This window comes from Erpetoichthys calabaricus, chromosome 10 (genome assembly GCF_900747795.2).
Source record: "Erpetoichthys calabaricus chromosome 10, fErpCal1.3, whole genome shotgun sequence".
NCBI classification, from domain to species: domain Eukaryota; kingdom Metazoa; phylum Chordata; class Cladistia; order Polypteriformes; family Polypteridae; genus Erpetoichthys; species Erpetoichthys calabaricus.
Window position 1 is genome coordinate 165,840,067 of NC_041403.2, and position 16,515 is coordinate 165,856,581.

General features: G+C 42.7%; 1 protein-coding gene and 1 long non-coding RNA gene across 3 annotated transcripts in view; both read right to left on the reverse strand.

Annotated features, from left to right (window-relative positions):
• Positions 1-16,515, reverse strand: part of LOC127529313 (uncharacterized) — a 232,405-nt gene that overhangs the window by 68,770 nt on the left and 147,120 nt on the right. The window lies entirely within an intron of this gene.
• Positions 1-16,515, reverse strand: part of LOC114659762 (ubiquitin-conjugating enzyme E2 variant 1) — a 60,703-nt gene that overhangs the window by 7,196 nt on the left and 36,992 nt on the right. The window lies entirely within an intron of this gene.

Sequence of the window (16,515 nt, forward strand, 5' to 3'; positions counted from 1 at the left end):
TAATACGTCTTCAGTATTTCAGGAATCACAACATTCACATCGATGAGCTGAATGTGCGGTGCTAAACTTGAGAGCAGAAGGTGAAGCACATTAAAAGTAAAGTGTGTTACGTAGTCCGATTACTTTTGAAAGTAATGAATAATCAAACAAATATCTTATTGAAGTAAAAAACTCCGTAATTATTCTAATTCCAGCGGCATTGGATGCAAGGTATGAAGCACATGTACAGGTATGCCGGGCCTTTGCAGGGCTCAAAAGAGTGCAATCCGGAAAGAAAAACCAATAAAGTGTGAGTTTGACTAAACATATTTATGAAACACAAGAAAACGATCAGAGGTGTCATGCTTATTTTTGGATTCACGGTGGCCGAGGATAACGTTTGACTTTTTTTTTTGCACTGTTTAATGGTATTTGGAGCGTTTTGACAAAGAACTCCAGAAGATGACCAGTTCACCTAACCTGCATGTTTCTGACTGTGGGAGAAGCCCACACAGACCCAGAGAGAACATACAAACTCAATGCTGGGAGGACACAAACCCTGGTCTCCTTACTGTGAAGCAGAAATGGCGGGTGGAAACGTTTATCATCATGTTGAAGTTCTGTCCCTGCAAGCTGATCTACAGTATTGACAATCCCCCAGGACATGGTACACACATGTTTGGCCTTCATTATCAACTGTATGTATTGTGTTTATTGATCCTCAGTCATGACAAGGAACTCCATCTTCAGGCTTAATACAGGATAGACAGTGCAAAAATGAGAACAAGAGAGAAAAACGCATGCCGACAGATGAGCACTACTTTGGAAAGTCACATCACTGATGACTTCACTGGGAAGCTGAATTTTTTTCATGGTGAAAACAAAACACAGTTTTGCCAAAGTGTAGAAGTTCAGCTCATTCTACATAAGTGCCTTTACGTGAGGGCAGGGAGGCCACGAGTTTCTTAGTCTTCTTATATAATACACTACTGTGGCTGTCCAGGATTTTAAATCACCTGTAGCTCACAAACCGTTTTGAGCTATTGACCTGAAATTTGGTGCACATGCTACGTGATGTCTACTATCTGCTTTCAGGGTGATGATTAACCTCCAAGGTTTTTCCTCTTTTTATTTTACTTTATTGTAGAATCAACTCTTGGCAGCGGCCAGCAGGGCAGCGCATGCGTACGGGTGCCGTTCTCATCCTTACCATCTTCGCCGTCATTTCTCTTTCCTCTTCATATCTTAAATCATTCTTGAGGCAGATTGAAGACTTAAGTGCCAGCTTAAGTGAAACATTAAGGAAAATGTACTAAGTAATTGCAACACAAAGACTGACAATCAGTTTAAACGTGAAAAGATGTCGACGGAAGAAGAGAAGAAGCGGGCTGCTAGGGTGGAGAGAAGAAGAGCTGCACAGGAAGCAGCAAGCACATCATCCTCTGAGCAAACGAATGATAAACGTACAGAGAAAGAAGATGAAAATTAGGAATGCTCAAGTCAAGTGGATTCACTGCACATTATCGTTACAGCAGTGCGCAGTTACTGGTAGTCAGTACTTCTTAAGCTTCCGTAAAAAACGAAATTTCCACCTTGGTACAAATAAAGTACCATCTATCTATCACCTCTGGACACCAACAAGTGACGTCTGCATTTAACATCCAGTGTCTGAGAGTATGCAGAGTAGTGTATTGGGTTGTGTGGAATATTGGGAGTACTGGGAAAGTACCAAAAAAAAAAAAAAAACATACATTTTAAAATGGTATGGTACCAGCATTTGGGGATTTCAGTACCAGAGGTAAACCTCAGCTTTCCTCTCAATCCCCCCACCTCTCCCACCCTTCCCTCAACACTCACTCACAGTTGTGGAAAAACTTCCACTTCACTGACTTCAGGAAGCAAAACTGCACACTCCGGCGTGATGGAATTTCAAGGGGGACCCCCACATATAGCTTCGATGTGATGGGAACTTCACAAGAGACAATCCTTATTGCTCCGACGCGATGGGAGCTTTGCGGGGCGGCCATCATTATTAATTTGACACGATGGGAACCTTCAAGGAGAGTCGCCCTACTGCTTTGACACAATTGTGATTCCGTTGAGGCCCCACAATCTTTTTTTGCTTTGATGTGATTGGGGAATCCTGCTACCTATGGGGGCAGTTTAGTTCTAAGCTAAATTTTGCAACCAACGCAATTAAGAGAATGCAAAGAAAACAAAAGATGAAAATAAAATAAAGAACGCACAAAAATGTATTCCGTCGGATTAAGTTACTAAGACAAGCAGTGAAATGCGTTTACTCGCCACATTACACCGATTCATTCAAAGAAGATGCTATCACAAGGCAGGTTATAAATTATTACAATATTACCGAGCACCTCTAACAAGGAGGAAATCCAGGCTTTTCAACATCTGATCTGGTCACCGTTTTATTTATTTATACGACTAGAGGAATAAGTGACACCGGACGCTTTCCTTCAGGTGCCTCCTTCAAATACCTTTGTTTGTTTTGTAAAGGGTGCTCCAGTAACAGGCAGCATACGAAAAAAACAATTGACAATGTATGCATCAGGGCTGGGTATCTAATGACTACAAGAATCTGCCCACAACAGGGATCAAGAGATCGACATGATGATGATGATGGACCTTAAGAAAAAGTTAAAGCATATGAGGTGTGCATTTTCAAAGGAGGGCAACATGGAAACTCGGAGATTAGCGCCGTAGCCTGAGGGATGGTCCATCTCACAATCCCAAGAGCAGCAGAAATTTGACAAATGAGAGGAGCCCATTTAGTCCATCAAGGACCCCTATATCTCACTCATATCCTTCTTGAAGGTTATTGAGGTTTCTCCTTCAACTCCATGTCTCGGAAGTTTGCTCCCCGAGTCCCACAACTCTGAGTAAACAAGAGCTTCCAGGTTTCAGTCCTTAATTACCAAAGGCGGCCTCGAGTACGGGATTCTCCGTTTAGTTGAATGAATTCTACTGGATCTCCTTTGAGGATATTGAAGACATGGATGAGGTCCCCATGTAGTCTACTCTGCCTGAGACTAAATGGGTTTAAATCTTTGTCCTAATGAGATGCACCAGGCTGATGTCCTCTGCACAGCTTCAAGGGCTGCTTTTTCTTTCTTGTGCCATGGTGACCAGAACTGCACACAGGACTCCAGATGTGGTCTTGCTAGTGCCTTATACTATATGAGCATAAAGTCCCTAGTCTTAAATTTAAGTTTTTTTGATATAACCTTACATTTTATTTGCCTTTCTTAAGCGATTCTGTACATTAATGCTTATCTGATGAAGATGTGCTGTCAACATAAACCCCCAAATCCTTTTCAGAGGTTGCTCCTTCTGCAGGTTTGCATGACTGGCAGCTCCACAACCGTCCGCATATGTGTCTATGGATGACTAGACCCCGCTGTGAAAAGCAGGGCTGCGTGCTCCATCACTAGCACTATGCTGAATTAAGCAGATTACGAAAGGATCGAGATCAGTCAAACAGCCAGACCACCTGCACTTCAGAACAGGTCACCCACCTGAAACTAAGCATGTTCAGGCCCAGTCAGTACTTGGATAGGAGACCACCTAGGAAAAGCTTTGGTTGCTGGTGGAAGAGGCGTTGGTGAGGCCAACAGGGGATGCTGACCCTGTGGTCTGAATGTGAATGTGAACAGTGATGGGGACACTGTGCTGTTAAAATGATGCCATCAAACCGAGGCCTTGACTCTCTGTGGTCATAAAAGAACTCTGGGTATCCTTTGTAAATAGTAGGGTGTACAGTCAACTCCACTTACCTGCAATTTGATTAGCTGCAATCTCCGCCTAGCTGCAATGCGGGTTTTGGGCCCGTATTTTTCGCTATACACTACATTGCTAACTGCATTCGCTTAACTGCAATTTCCGGTTTGCTGCAATGCCTTTAATATTCCCGTTTCATGATTTTCAAGTCAGTCAGCTTCGGATAGCAAAGGCCGTGCGTGTCCGTTTTCCACTTACTGTACAGTTCCGTTTAAGTGCACGATCTCCGGACGATATGGCCACGTGCGCTTAAGCGGAGTCGACCGCACTTGACTTTATACAAATAGGGACTGTGCAAGTCATGTGCAGCTAAGCGGAGTGTGCGCTCAACCGACGTGCACGCAAGTGGAATCGACTGTAGTTGATACACTGTACAGAGAGAGAGATGACACCATATAAAGTCGACAGTGCCAGGCATATGCGTGGGTGGTGTCCGTTATTTCAGCAAATTAAAAAGCAGACAGATCTGAAAAGAACATCAACTGATTGACATCATTTAGTTTTTTGAAAACTTTCTGGAATATCGTTACATTAGGTCTAGTCTAATATGGCCGCATGTAAGACTTCAAAAACGTTAAAAGCCCTGTTATAGAGTCGAAGTGTTAAAAAAGTGTTACGAATTGATAGTAAGGAAAGTCAAGTGTCTGTTGCCAAGCACTCTGGTGTTCATCCCAGTCAAATCTGTCTCATTGTTAAGCAATGGCAGCAGATGATTGACGACTGGCAAAAAAATGCTAATCCTGACCGAAAAAGAAAATAGGTAGGAAAATCTGAGAATGTTGAAGTCGCTTTGTTGCGTTGGTTCAGCCAAGCTAGAAGCAGACAGCTGCCAGTTAGCGGACCGATGTTGATTGAAAAAGCCAATCAGCTTGCTGTTAGCTTTGGCATAGAGGGGTTTAATGCTACAAATGGATGGCTGGAGCGCTGGAAGCAACGAGAAACGATAAACCAGTTTAAACAGCAACAATGGGAAAAGTAGGACGCTGATGATTTTGGTGCAGAGCATTGGATAATTGAAGTTGTTCTTGACATCATCAAAGAGTATGATGAACGTGATATCTTCAATGCTGACCAAACTGGGCTTTATTGGCGTGCCATACCCGAGGGAACATTAACATTTAAACACCATGAAGCTGCTGGGACTAAAGTGGCAAAAGACAGACTGATGCTGCTACTGGCCTGTAACATGGATGGATCAGAAAAGTTGCCGCAGCTGGTAATAGGAAAAAGCAGAGAGCCAAGGTGCTTCAAAAACATCAAGAAGCTTCCAGTGGCATACGAGGCAAATCGCAACGCCTGGATGACCAGTGAAGTTTGGCTGCAGTGGCTGAATAAGCTGGACAATTCGATGAGGTCCAAAAGACGACAAATTGTTTTGCTGTGTAACAACTGTGCAGCACACAGTGATGACATCAGACTGACAAACATCGAGCTCGTTTTTATGCCGCCCAACACAGTAAGCTTAGTTCAGCCCATGGACCAAGGCATAATAGCAAATTTCAAGCGAAATTACCGATCCCTTATGCTTCTCCGTCAGATGGCTATCATGGATCAAGGTGACAATGAAACAATGAGAGCAATTGAGCTGGCCCATAAGCGGACGCTACTTGACAGTTTGCACATGCAGAAGGATGCATGGAGTCGTGTCAGTACGTCAACAATCGTTAACTGCTACAGACGGGCAAGCTTCGTGAAAGCTGTGGAGGGAGAAAGAGCACTATCCCAGTTCCGGGTGCCTCAGCAGCAGTTGTGGACGATAGCAGCAGTGTGGGGCTACAGCTGCCTGATGGAATGTCAACTATGACTTTGAATGTTTCATTGAAATTGACAGTAATGCTCCAACAAGTGCAGATAAAACAGACGAAGAGATATGCGAAAGCCTGAAGGCGTCTACTCCAGCCGCTAATCAACTAGAAGAGGAGGAGAGACTGGACACGTCCGACGTCGATGACGTTCAGACTGCACCTGCCATGGCACTGACGTTTGCTAATGCAGTGAAGAGCTTGGATTTTATATGAGCCTACCTAGAGTCAACTGGCTGTGATTTGTAAGAAACATTTCATGCACAATCCAGCCAAATTTATGACCATTCGTCCGAACCAGGCACAGACAGCAATTACAGATTATTTTCGTTGCGTGTGAACTAACAGAGTAAATGACGACATTGCTTAATTGAAAATTAGCAGCTACAGATCGGCAAGGCTGTATGTATATTACATGTACTGTAATCTAATCTGACTACATTAGATGATTAAACTATATTTGAGGCTGGTTAGTAACAATACGTTGTGTTTACTCCTTAGCACTAGGCACTGCAGTTAGGCGCATCCTTTATAAATAGGCGACCACAGTGATGCAATACATGCATAAAGTGTGTACCTAACATGAAGCACATGGCTCACAGTCTATTACAAGCTAACTCCGCTTATTTGCAATCTCTGCTTACCTGCAATTGGGAATTCAGCCCCCAAACATTGCAGCTAAACGGAGGCCTGGCTAAATTGCCCATCTCAGCCTAGTCATTCCGGCCCCCTAATCACCCCCTGTCTCTGATTGGCTACTTAGCTCTTAGATGTTGAAGGTATGAGAGACAAAGTGTGGTGAGTGTACAGGCACAAAAATGGCTGCCATTCAGGTGGGTGGTGCACATTAATGGTTGGTTGAAGTGGCTCCCCTCTCGCTATATAAAGTGCTTTGAATAGTGAGAAATGCTCAATATAAATGTTAAGAATTATTAATGAAAACACCACCATATTATAGGTAACTACACCAAACAATAGTACATTAATCTTTTTCTTCTTTCAGCTGCTCCCGTTAGGGGTTACCACAGCGGATCATCTTCTTCCATATCTTCCTCTCCTCTCCATCTTCTTCTGTCACACCCATCACCTGCATGTCCTCTCTCACCACATCCATAAACCTTCTCTTAGGCCTTCGTCTTCTCTTGCCTGGCAGCTCTATCCTTAGCTCCCTTCTCCCAGTATACCCAGCATCTCTCCTCTGCAAATGTCCAAACCAATGGAATCTCGCCTCTCTGACTTTGTCTCCCAACTGTCCAACCTGAGCTGACCCTCTAATGTCCTCATTTCTAATCCTGTCCATCCTCGTCACACCAAGTGCAGATCTTAACATCTTTAACTCTGCCACCTCCAGCTCTGTCTCCTGTACTACCATCTCCAGCCCACATAACATAGCTGGTCTCACTTACCATGCTGTAGACCTTCCCTTTCACTCTTGCTGATACCCGTCTGTCACAAATTACTTCTGACACTCTTCTCCACCCATTCCACCCTGCCTGCACTCTATTTTTATTACCACACTTATTTTAACTCTACCTGTTTGTTGTCTGATAACCGATATTTAACCCACTTCCTATTGTCCAAATGACTTGAAATTTTGCACACTTACTCAGTTCCGATGACAATACATGAATCAATAATCAGTTTCACTAATTGATCAATTAATCCATGTTAAGAAATGAAATTTTCATATGAAGAATAGTTAAAGATTTCACCAATAGATGGCGCTAGTAATGGACAGAAATATTAAAGTGTTAAAATATTGATTACAAAATTATACTAAAACAAACCCAAGACTGAAAAGTTGAAAATAATATAGATATATATAAAAAATACTTTTTAAAAACCACGCTTATATTAAGTTAAAAAGTGTACTAAAAAGTAAAAAATAAGTCTCATACATCACTCATAAAATAATTTGTGGGCGCTTTTGCTAAGATTTTAAGAAATGCTTTTTAAATGTTGATTGATGAAAAATCTTAGCAAAAATATATATATATATTTTTTCACTTCTCTTCCACACTTCCCGTTACTCTGTACTGTTGATCCCAAGTATTTAAACTCATCCACCTCCGTCAACTCTACTCCCCTCATCCTCACTATTCCACTGACCTCCCTCTTATTAACACACATGTATTCATGGTGGTCCTACTGACCTTCATTCCTCTCCTCTCTAGAGCATATCTCCACCTCTCCAGGGTCTCCACAACCTGCTCCCTACTCTCACTACAGATCACAATGTCATCAGCAGACATCATAGTCCATGGGGACTCCTATTTTCGTCTGTCAACCTGTCCATCACCATTGCTAATGTGATCACTTCTTCTACGCGGTGGTGTGCTGGGGAGGCAGCATAAAGAGGAACGCCTCACGCCTGGACAAACTGGTGAGGAAGGCAGGCTCTATTGTAGGAACGGAGCTGAACAGTTTGACATCTGTGGCAGAGCGACAGGCGCAGAGCAGGCTCCTGTAAATCATGGAGAATCCACTGGATCCACTGAACAGGATCATCTCCAGACAGAGGAGCAGCTTCAGCGACAAACTGAGGAGATCGTTCCTCCCCCACACTATGTGACTCTTCAATTCCACGGGGGGTAAATGTTAACATTATACAATGTTATTGACTGTTATACCTGCCTCGCACTCTCCACCTTGCATTTTTTAACTTGCACTGCATTTTTATCACTCTTTAATTAATATTGCTTTTATGAGTATGCTGCTGCTGGAGTATGTGAATTTCCCCTTAGGGATTAATAAAGTATCTATCTATCGGCTCAGAGCCGATCCCCGATGTAATCCCACCTCAACACTCCTTCCACAGACCTCACCACTGTCACACTTTCCTCGTACATATCCTGTACCACTCTTACATACTTCTCTGCCACTCCCGACTTCCTCATATAATACCACAACTCCTCTCGAGGCACCCTGTCATTTGCTTTCTCCAGGTCCACAAAGACAACAACAACATTTATTTATATAGCACATTTTCATACAAAAAAGTAGCTCAAAGTGCTTTACATAATGAATAAAAATAAAAGACAAAGTAAGAAATTAAAATAAGACAACATTAGTTAACATAGAATAAGAGTAAGGTCTGATGGCCAGGGAGGACAGAAAAAACAAAAAAAAAACTCCAGACGGCTGGAGAAAAAAAATAAAATCTGCAGGGGTTCCAGGTCACGAGACCACCCAGTCCCCTCTGGGCATTCTACCTAACATATAGTGCTGTGCAAAAGTTTTAGGCAGGTGTGAAAAAATACTGTAAACAAAGAATGCTTTCAGAAATATAAATGATTGTTTATTGTTATCAATTTACAAAATGCAAAGTGAGCGAACAAAAAAAAATCTAAATCAAATTAATATTTGGTGTTACTACCTTTTGCCTTCAAACCAGCAATTCTTATTGGTCCACCTGCACAAAGTCAGGGATTTTGTAGGGTTCTAGTCAGGTGTCTGATCAACCAATTCTACCAAATAGGTGCTAATGATCATCAATGTCACACGTAGGCTGAAACACAGTCATTAACTGAAACAGAAACAGCTTCAAACTGGGTGAGGAACAGCCAAACTCTGCTACCAAGGTGAGGTTGTGGAAGACAGTTTCATGTCATGGCAAGACTGAGCACAGCAACAAGACACAAGGTAGTTCTACTGCATCAGCAAGGTCTCTCTCAGACAAAGATTTCAAAGCAGACTGGGGTTTCAAGATGTGCTGTTCAAGCTCTTTTGAAGAAGCACAAAGAAACGGGCAACGTTGAGGATCGTAGACGCAGTGGTCGGCCAAGGAAACTTAGTGCAGCATATGAAAGACACATCAAGCTTATTACCCTTCGAAATCTGAAGATGTCCAGCAGTGCCATCAGCTCAGAACTGGCAGAACCCAGTGGGACCCAGGTACACCCATCTACTGTCTGGAGTAGTCTGGCCAGAAGTGGGCTTCATGGAAGAGTTGCAGCCAAAAAGCCATACCTCCGAAGTGGAAACAAGGCCAAGCGACTCAAGTATGCACAAAAACATAGGAACTGGGGTGCAGAAAAATGGCAGCAGGTGCTCTGGACTGATGAGTCAAAATTTGAAATATTTGGCTGTAGCAGAAGGCAGTTTGTTTGTCGAAGGGCTGGAGAGCGGTACAATAATGAGTGTCTGCAGGCAACAGTGAAGCATGGTGGAGGTTCCTTGAACGTTTGGGGCTGCATTTCTGCACATGGAGTTGGAGATTTGGTCAGGACTAATGGTGTTCTCAATGCTGAGAAATACAGGAAGATACTTATCCATCATGCTATACCATCAGGGAGGTGTATGATTGGCCCCAAATTTATTCTGCAGCAGGACAACGACCCCAAACATACAGCCAAAGTCATTAAGAACTATCTTCAGCGTAAAGAACAACAAGAAGTCCTGGAAGTGATGGTATGGCCCCCACAGAGCCCTGATCTCAACATCATCGAGTGTGTCTGGGATTACATGAAGAGACAGAAGGATGTGAGGAAGCCTACATCCACAGAAGATCTGTGGTTAGTTCTCCAAGATGTTTGGAACAACCTACCAGCCGGGTTCCTTCTAAAACTGTGTGCAAGTGTACCTAGAAGAATTGATGCTGTTTTGAAGGCAAAGGATGGTCACACCAAATATTGATTTGATTTAGATTTCTCTTTTGTTCATTCACTGCATTTTGTTGATTGATGAAAATAAATGATTAACACTTCCATTTCTGAAAGCATTCTTTGTTTACAGCATTTTTTCATACCTGCCTAAAACTTTTGCACAGTACTGTAAATGAAATAGTCCTCTTTGTATTTAAGTTTCGCACAGAAGGACTTGATGATGATGGTCATGCAGACTTCTGGCTTTTAATCCATCGATGTTGGAACATCATGCAAGACACAATGCAGCTCCTTCTGGCCTTCTCTATACGTCTCCATCAACATCCTCAGAGCAAACATTGCACACTATAGTACATTAATAAAGACTAAAATTATGAGTACAGTAAGAGTAAGTAACTCGAAGGCACTACAAAAAGGAATGAAGCAAAGAAAGGACTATAATGAAAATATCAACTAAATAACAGCCAGCATAGATTTATGAGAGGAAGATCTTACCAAAAAAACCTTTAGATCTTTTACATATTTTTTAAACAGTTGACAAAAGCAAACGACAGAATTTCCTTAAGACTTTCAAAACACATCTTACTCAGTTGACCCACACCGAAGATTAATTCTGAAACGGTAAGTTGTAGGCATCAGAGGTAACCTACAAGATGGGAGCTCAAGGTGGTTAATCGGCAGGGCATAAAGAGTACATGTAAGAAGACAATGGGGTCATCGGTGGAGTGCCCCACTCTGGGGTCTGCCCTCGGACCATTACTTCTTCTTTGATTTAAATTAAGGACATGGATTCTGGTATAATAAGTAAACTTGTGAAATTCACAGATGAAACTAAAATTGGAGGAACAGCGGAGGAGGACAGGTTGGGACCACACAACAAAAGTAAACTTGTTCCAAAACACTACAAAATCGGGTAGACATTTGGAAAATACAATTTAACATAGGAAAGTGCAAAGTGCTACATGTGAGCAACTGGAATGGCAAATATACTGTAAATACAAGAAGCGACCTCTGAAAAGGATTTAAGGCTTTATGTTGACACAACATTTTGATCATTTAAGTAATGTTTAGAAGAGATTAAAAAAGACAAATTAACAATGAGGCTACGTGGTAAAGCCCATTGAATATAAATGAAGGGATGGGATCGTCATACCATATAATGCACTAGTGAGACCACATCAGGAGTAGTGTATGCAGTTTTGGTCACCACAGTACAAGAAAGACAGCAGCAGCACTTGAAGCTGTGCAGAGGAGAGCAACCAAGTGCATCTCAGAGCTCGAGCACATGTTCTCCTGTGACAGAGTTGGAGAATTAAAACTGTTTAGTCTCGAGCAGAGGAGACCGTGTGGGGACCTCATCCAGGTCTTCATAATCCTTGAAAAGCATTTTTTAAAGCAGGTCCGGCAGAATTCTTTTCAGCTCAAGGGTGAATCACACGCTCAAGGACACCTAGTGGAGAGTATTTAGGACTGGAGCCAGGAAGCACTTCTCTGTTTCAGCCTCCAAAAACTCTTTGCATATACTGCCGTGGCATGGAGTTGAAGAAGAAACCTTGACCACCTTTTAAGATTTTGGGACAGCTTAAACAAACAGGCTTGAGGGACTGAAAGGTCTCCTGTCATTTGGCAGATCTCTACATTCTCTATGCCAGCGAGAGAAACAGGTGCACCACCGAAACCACAGAATATCTGACACTGCCAGGATACCCAAGTAAAAAGAGGATGCAAGATGTTATGAAAGCAGCTGCTTAGAGAGAACCATCACTAAAAATGAAAGCTCAAAGAATGAACTTCTTAGTAAATTAACACCAAGGGTATGTAATGTGTGCAAATTTTAAAGAGTAACTCACGACTGTGCACACCATAACGCGTATATACCGTATATACACACACACACACCAATTAGCCACAACATTAAAACCACCAATAGATCAGGTTAACAACATTATCTTGTTACAATGGCACCTGTCAAGAGGTGGGATATATCAGGCAGCAAGTGAACAATCAGTTCTTGAAGGTGATGTGTGGAATAAGCATAAGGATCTGAGCGACTCTGACAAATGCCACACTGTGATGATTACACGACTGGATCACAGCATCTCCAAATGGTGGGTCTTGTGGGAGGGCTCTCAGTATGCAGTGGTTAGTGTCTACAAAAAGTGGTCCAACAAAGGACAACTGTGAACCAGAGACAGGGTCATGGGTGCCCAAGGCTCACTAGTATACATGAGTAGCGAAGGCTAGCCCATCTATTCCAATCCCACAGAATAACTACTTGGACACAAATTGCTGAAAAACTTAATGCAGGCCATTGCAGAAACGTGTCAGAATACAAAGTGCACTGCAGCTTGTGGTGTACACACAGACCTGTTAGAATGCCCATGCTGACACCTGTCCACCACAAAAACAATTAAACTAATTCAGAACTCCGCAGCCAGAGTTCTCACCCATACAAAGTGTTTGGCTCATGTCTCCCATGTTCTCTCCCAACTTCACTGGTTACCGGTTCCATCAAGGATTAAATTCACGATTCGGCTTCTCATCCTCAAAGCCCTACATAGGCTCACCCCTCTCTACCTCTCACAGCTACTAGCTCCTTACACTCCTTGTCGCTCTCTCAGGTCCTCGAGTAGTAATCTCCACCCAGGGAGGCAGGTCCTTCAGTGCTATAGCCCCTCAACTCTGGAACTCTCTTCCTCAGTCTCTCCAAGATTGCTCCTCTTTCTGCACTTTTAAAACTTTCCTCTTCTACAAAGTTTTGACTTGTGTAAATTTTTTTTTTTTTTACTCTGCATGTATGTAAAGCGACCTTGGGTTTGTAAAAGGTGCTCAATAAATGTAACTTATTATTAAAAAGCACCTACAATGGGCACATAAGCATCAGAGCTGGACCATGGAAAAATGGAAGAAGGTGGCGTGGTCTGATGAATCACATTTTCTAATACATCATATGGATGGCTGGGTGAGTGTACGTTGTTTGCCTGGAGGAAAAGATGGCAGCAGGATGCACTATGGGAAGAAGGCAAACGAACAGAGACAATGCAATGCTCTGGGTAATGCTCTGCAGGAAAACCTTGGGTCCTGACATTCATGTGGATGTTACTTGGACACGTATGCCCCTTCATGGCAACAATATTCTCTGATGGGGATGGCCTCTTTCAGCAGATAATGCAACAATGAAAAAAACTGCTCACGAATGGATTGAGGAACACGACAGAGAGTTCATGAGGAATACAACAGAGTTCAAGGTGTTGACTTGGCCTCCAAAGTCCCCAGATCTCAACCTGATCACGAATCTGTGGTATGTGTGAGCAAAGACAATTCCGATCCATGGAGGTCCCACCTCGCAAATCACAGGACTTAAAAGTCCTGCTGTTAATATCTCAGTGCCAAAGGACACCTTCGGGGTTCTTCTGAAGTCGTTGCCTTCATGGGTCAGTGCTGTATTGATAGCACGAGGGGGACCTATACCATATTAGATAGATAGATAGATAGATAGATAGATAGATAGATAGATAGATAGATAGATAGATACTTTATTAATCCCAATGGGAAATTCACAAATTAGACAGGTGGTTTTAATGTTGTGGCTGATTGGTGTACAGTATATAATATCTATCTATAGATAGATAGTCATTTGAAAAAGTAAGGACACCCCATGTAAATTGACAACTTTTTGAACATACTTCATCTTCATGCAAATTCAGTGCCTACAATTAAAGGTGATTTACCAGAATAAATTAAAGGGCGCTTTCTATTATCATGACACAAATCTGTGAGGCAGCCTCCCTGGTTGCTTAATTTTTGTATTTTAAATTGACTGGCCTACCCCAACCACAAATATTAACCTTAAAGTTAGTGGTAGTGGAGCATAGTTACCTATACGTCCATAATGTTAATGTCCTCTTTGGGTGCCTAATCTTAAAAACAATAATACGATTTGCGTCACGATAATAGAAAAGTGCCAATTAAAGCATAAACTTATTCAATTCAAGTATAAATTGACATCTGCTACGGAAAAAGTAAGTCCCCCCCTTGGCCTCAGAAGCTGGTACTGCTCCTTTTAGCAGAATTGACTTTTTTTAACTGCCAGCAGGCCTCTGACATTGCCTCAATAATTTTCACCGCTCTTCCATTCAAAATTCCTTTCAGTTGTAAGATAACTGTGGGCTTTCTTGCGTTTCCTGTCCGTTTCAACATTTCAAAGGGATTCATATCGGGCCTGGTCAGCCTATAACCCTCCGTTTCTTCTTTTTGAACCAATCCTCAGTGGACTTGCTAGTGCGTTTCAGGTCGTTATCATGTTGAAAGGTCCATTTCCAGCTTGACTTCAACTTTCAGATGGCCTCACATTCTCCTGAAGCACACCCTGAAATGACGCAGAACTCAAAGTTGACTCACTGGCCGTAAGCTGTCCAGGCCCCAAGGCGGTAAAGCAACTGCAAACCAGAACATTTCTACCAGCATGCTCCACAGTTGCTCAAGTTCCTCTCTTGAAATGCCGTCCTCGGTTTGCACTGTTGACTGTTACTATGGCCAAACATCTCTCTCTTTGAATCATCTGTCCAGAGCATATTTGGTTTAGAAGGTCTGGTCTTTGCTTAGCTGGTCAACTGCAGACTGTCATCTTGCTCTAATGCTCTTTTTGGACAGCAAAAGCTTTTTTCTTCCCTGGCACACCACACATGCAGTTCACACTTCTGCAGTCTCCCTTTCTAATTGCTGATGCATGTACACCAACACTGGGGTTTACAAGAGTTACATGCAATGAAATTATTGGGATTCTTGGAGACTTCTTTTACTATCAAACAGCTGAATTTACCGAGCAGGCCAGTCCTGGAAAAATTAGCCATCATTTGAAATTTACTGCAGTTGTGGATGATTTTCTTTACAGTGGAATGACTGATTTCAAATAATTTGGTGACCCTTTGAAATCCCTTGGAAGACTCCTCAACATCCACAACCCCCTTCTCTGAGGTCCTACGAGAGCCCTTTTGGTCTAGGCATGATGACACCACACACATCAATAGTAACGAGAACACCAGACCTTTAAAATACCTGTGGTTTAAATTAGACAGGGGCCAGCTGCATAAGCCTTAAGCAAGTTCTGATCCTTGGCACTTAATCTGGAACACCCAATTCTAATCTGATGGATCTGAAGTGGGCAAAAATGTACGGGTAGCCTTAAGTTTTTCCATGTGGCAAACCTGTATTCTCCTTCATTTAGATTATAAGAATGAATACACTATGTCAATAATATGGATCATTTATTTAAGTAGATCACCTTTATCTGTAGGCACTGTTCACATGAAGATCTACTGTTTGCCTGTTCAAATATGCAGAATAAGCCAACAATATCCTTGGGGTATGGTTATTTTTTCACATGACTGTAGCTTAAAAAATAAATAACTCTCCTACTAAAAATGTGTAAGAAGTGCACCATGGAAGTCCCTGCATGAAGCAAAGAATTAACTTACATAAAGTGCAGCACTTGAGATTGAAGGTGATGGAGAGCAGAGACCCTCAATGTGTCACATGTTGCCCTTCCAAAGCCTCACCAATACTAAGTAAGGAACGTGAGCCAACTACAGGAATGGCTACAGGCACAATAGAAATAATAAAAAAAAAAAAAAACTGACCGGACAGTTCTGAGTTTCGTAGCTTTAATTGCTGCTAGAACGTCAATTACGCAGAACGGACCGATCCGCGCTTGTTGTCCATTTCCTGAACGGACCGATCCGAGCTTGTTATCCATTTCTTGAGGTCCTTTAAAAGTGTGCTGCGACAAAAACCCAACAGTCTGTAAGGAGTTCGGGCTTCGTGCTAACAGGGACGACTATCTCCCTGTGCGCCTGTATGTCTGTCGCCCCGACTTCGGCATACTACCGAATCATTCGAGCAGTCAATGTGTGCTTGGATCATTTAAAAATACGAAAGAAAAAAAAAACTAGACACTCGGCTGGGAGACACGGGGTCGATACGTGACCATTCCTTTCTTTCTAAGACAGCTCCTTTAAACTGTGTGCCCCCCTCCCATCCCCCCTGCATGCGGTTTTTAAAACGCAGGCGAAGCGGCGCAGCGACGCACCCGTTTTGCTGGCGACACGGCACGGCTTGGCTTTACACCCAAACGCGACTGCTCAAGGCTTCTTCGGAAAGAGGCTCCAGACGCATTTTCCGTCTACCCGGCATTACAATGTTTAACGCGAACGCCTTCGCTTACTAAATGTACATAACGAGCAGGACCGCAAACGCACTCAAAGTTGTAGCAGAGGAGCGCGTCCAGACGTGCAATGTAGGAAACTATCTAGGGGACGTTCGTGGAAAGGACA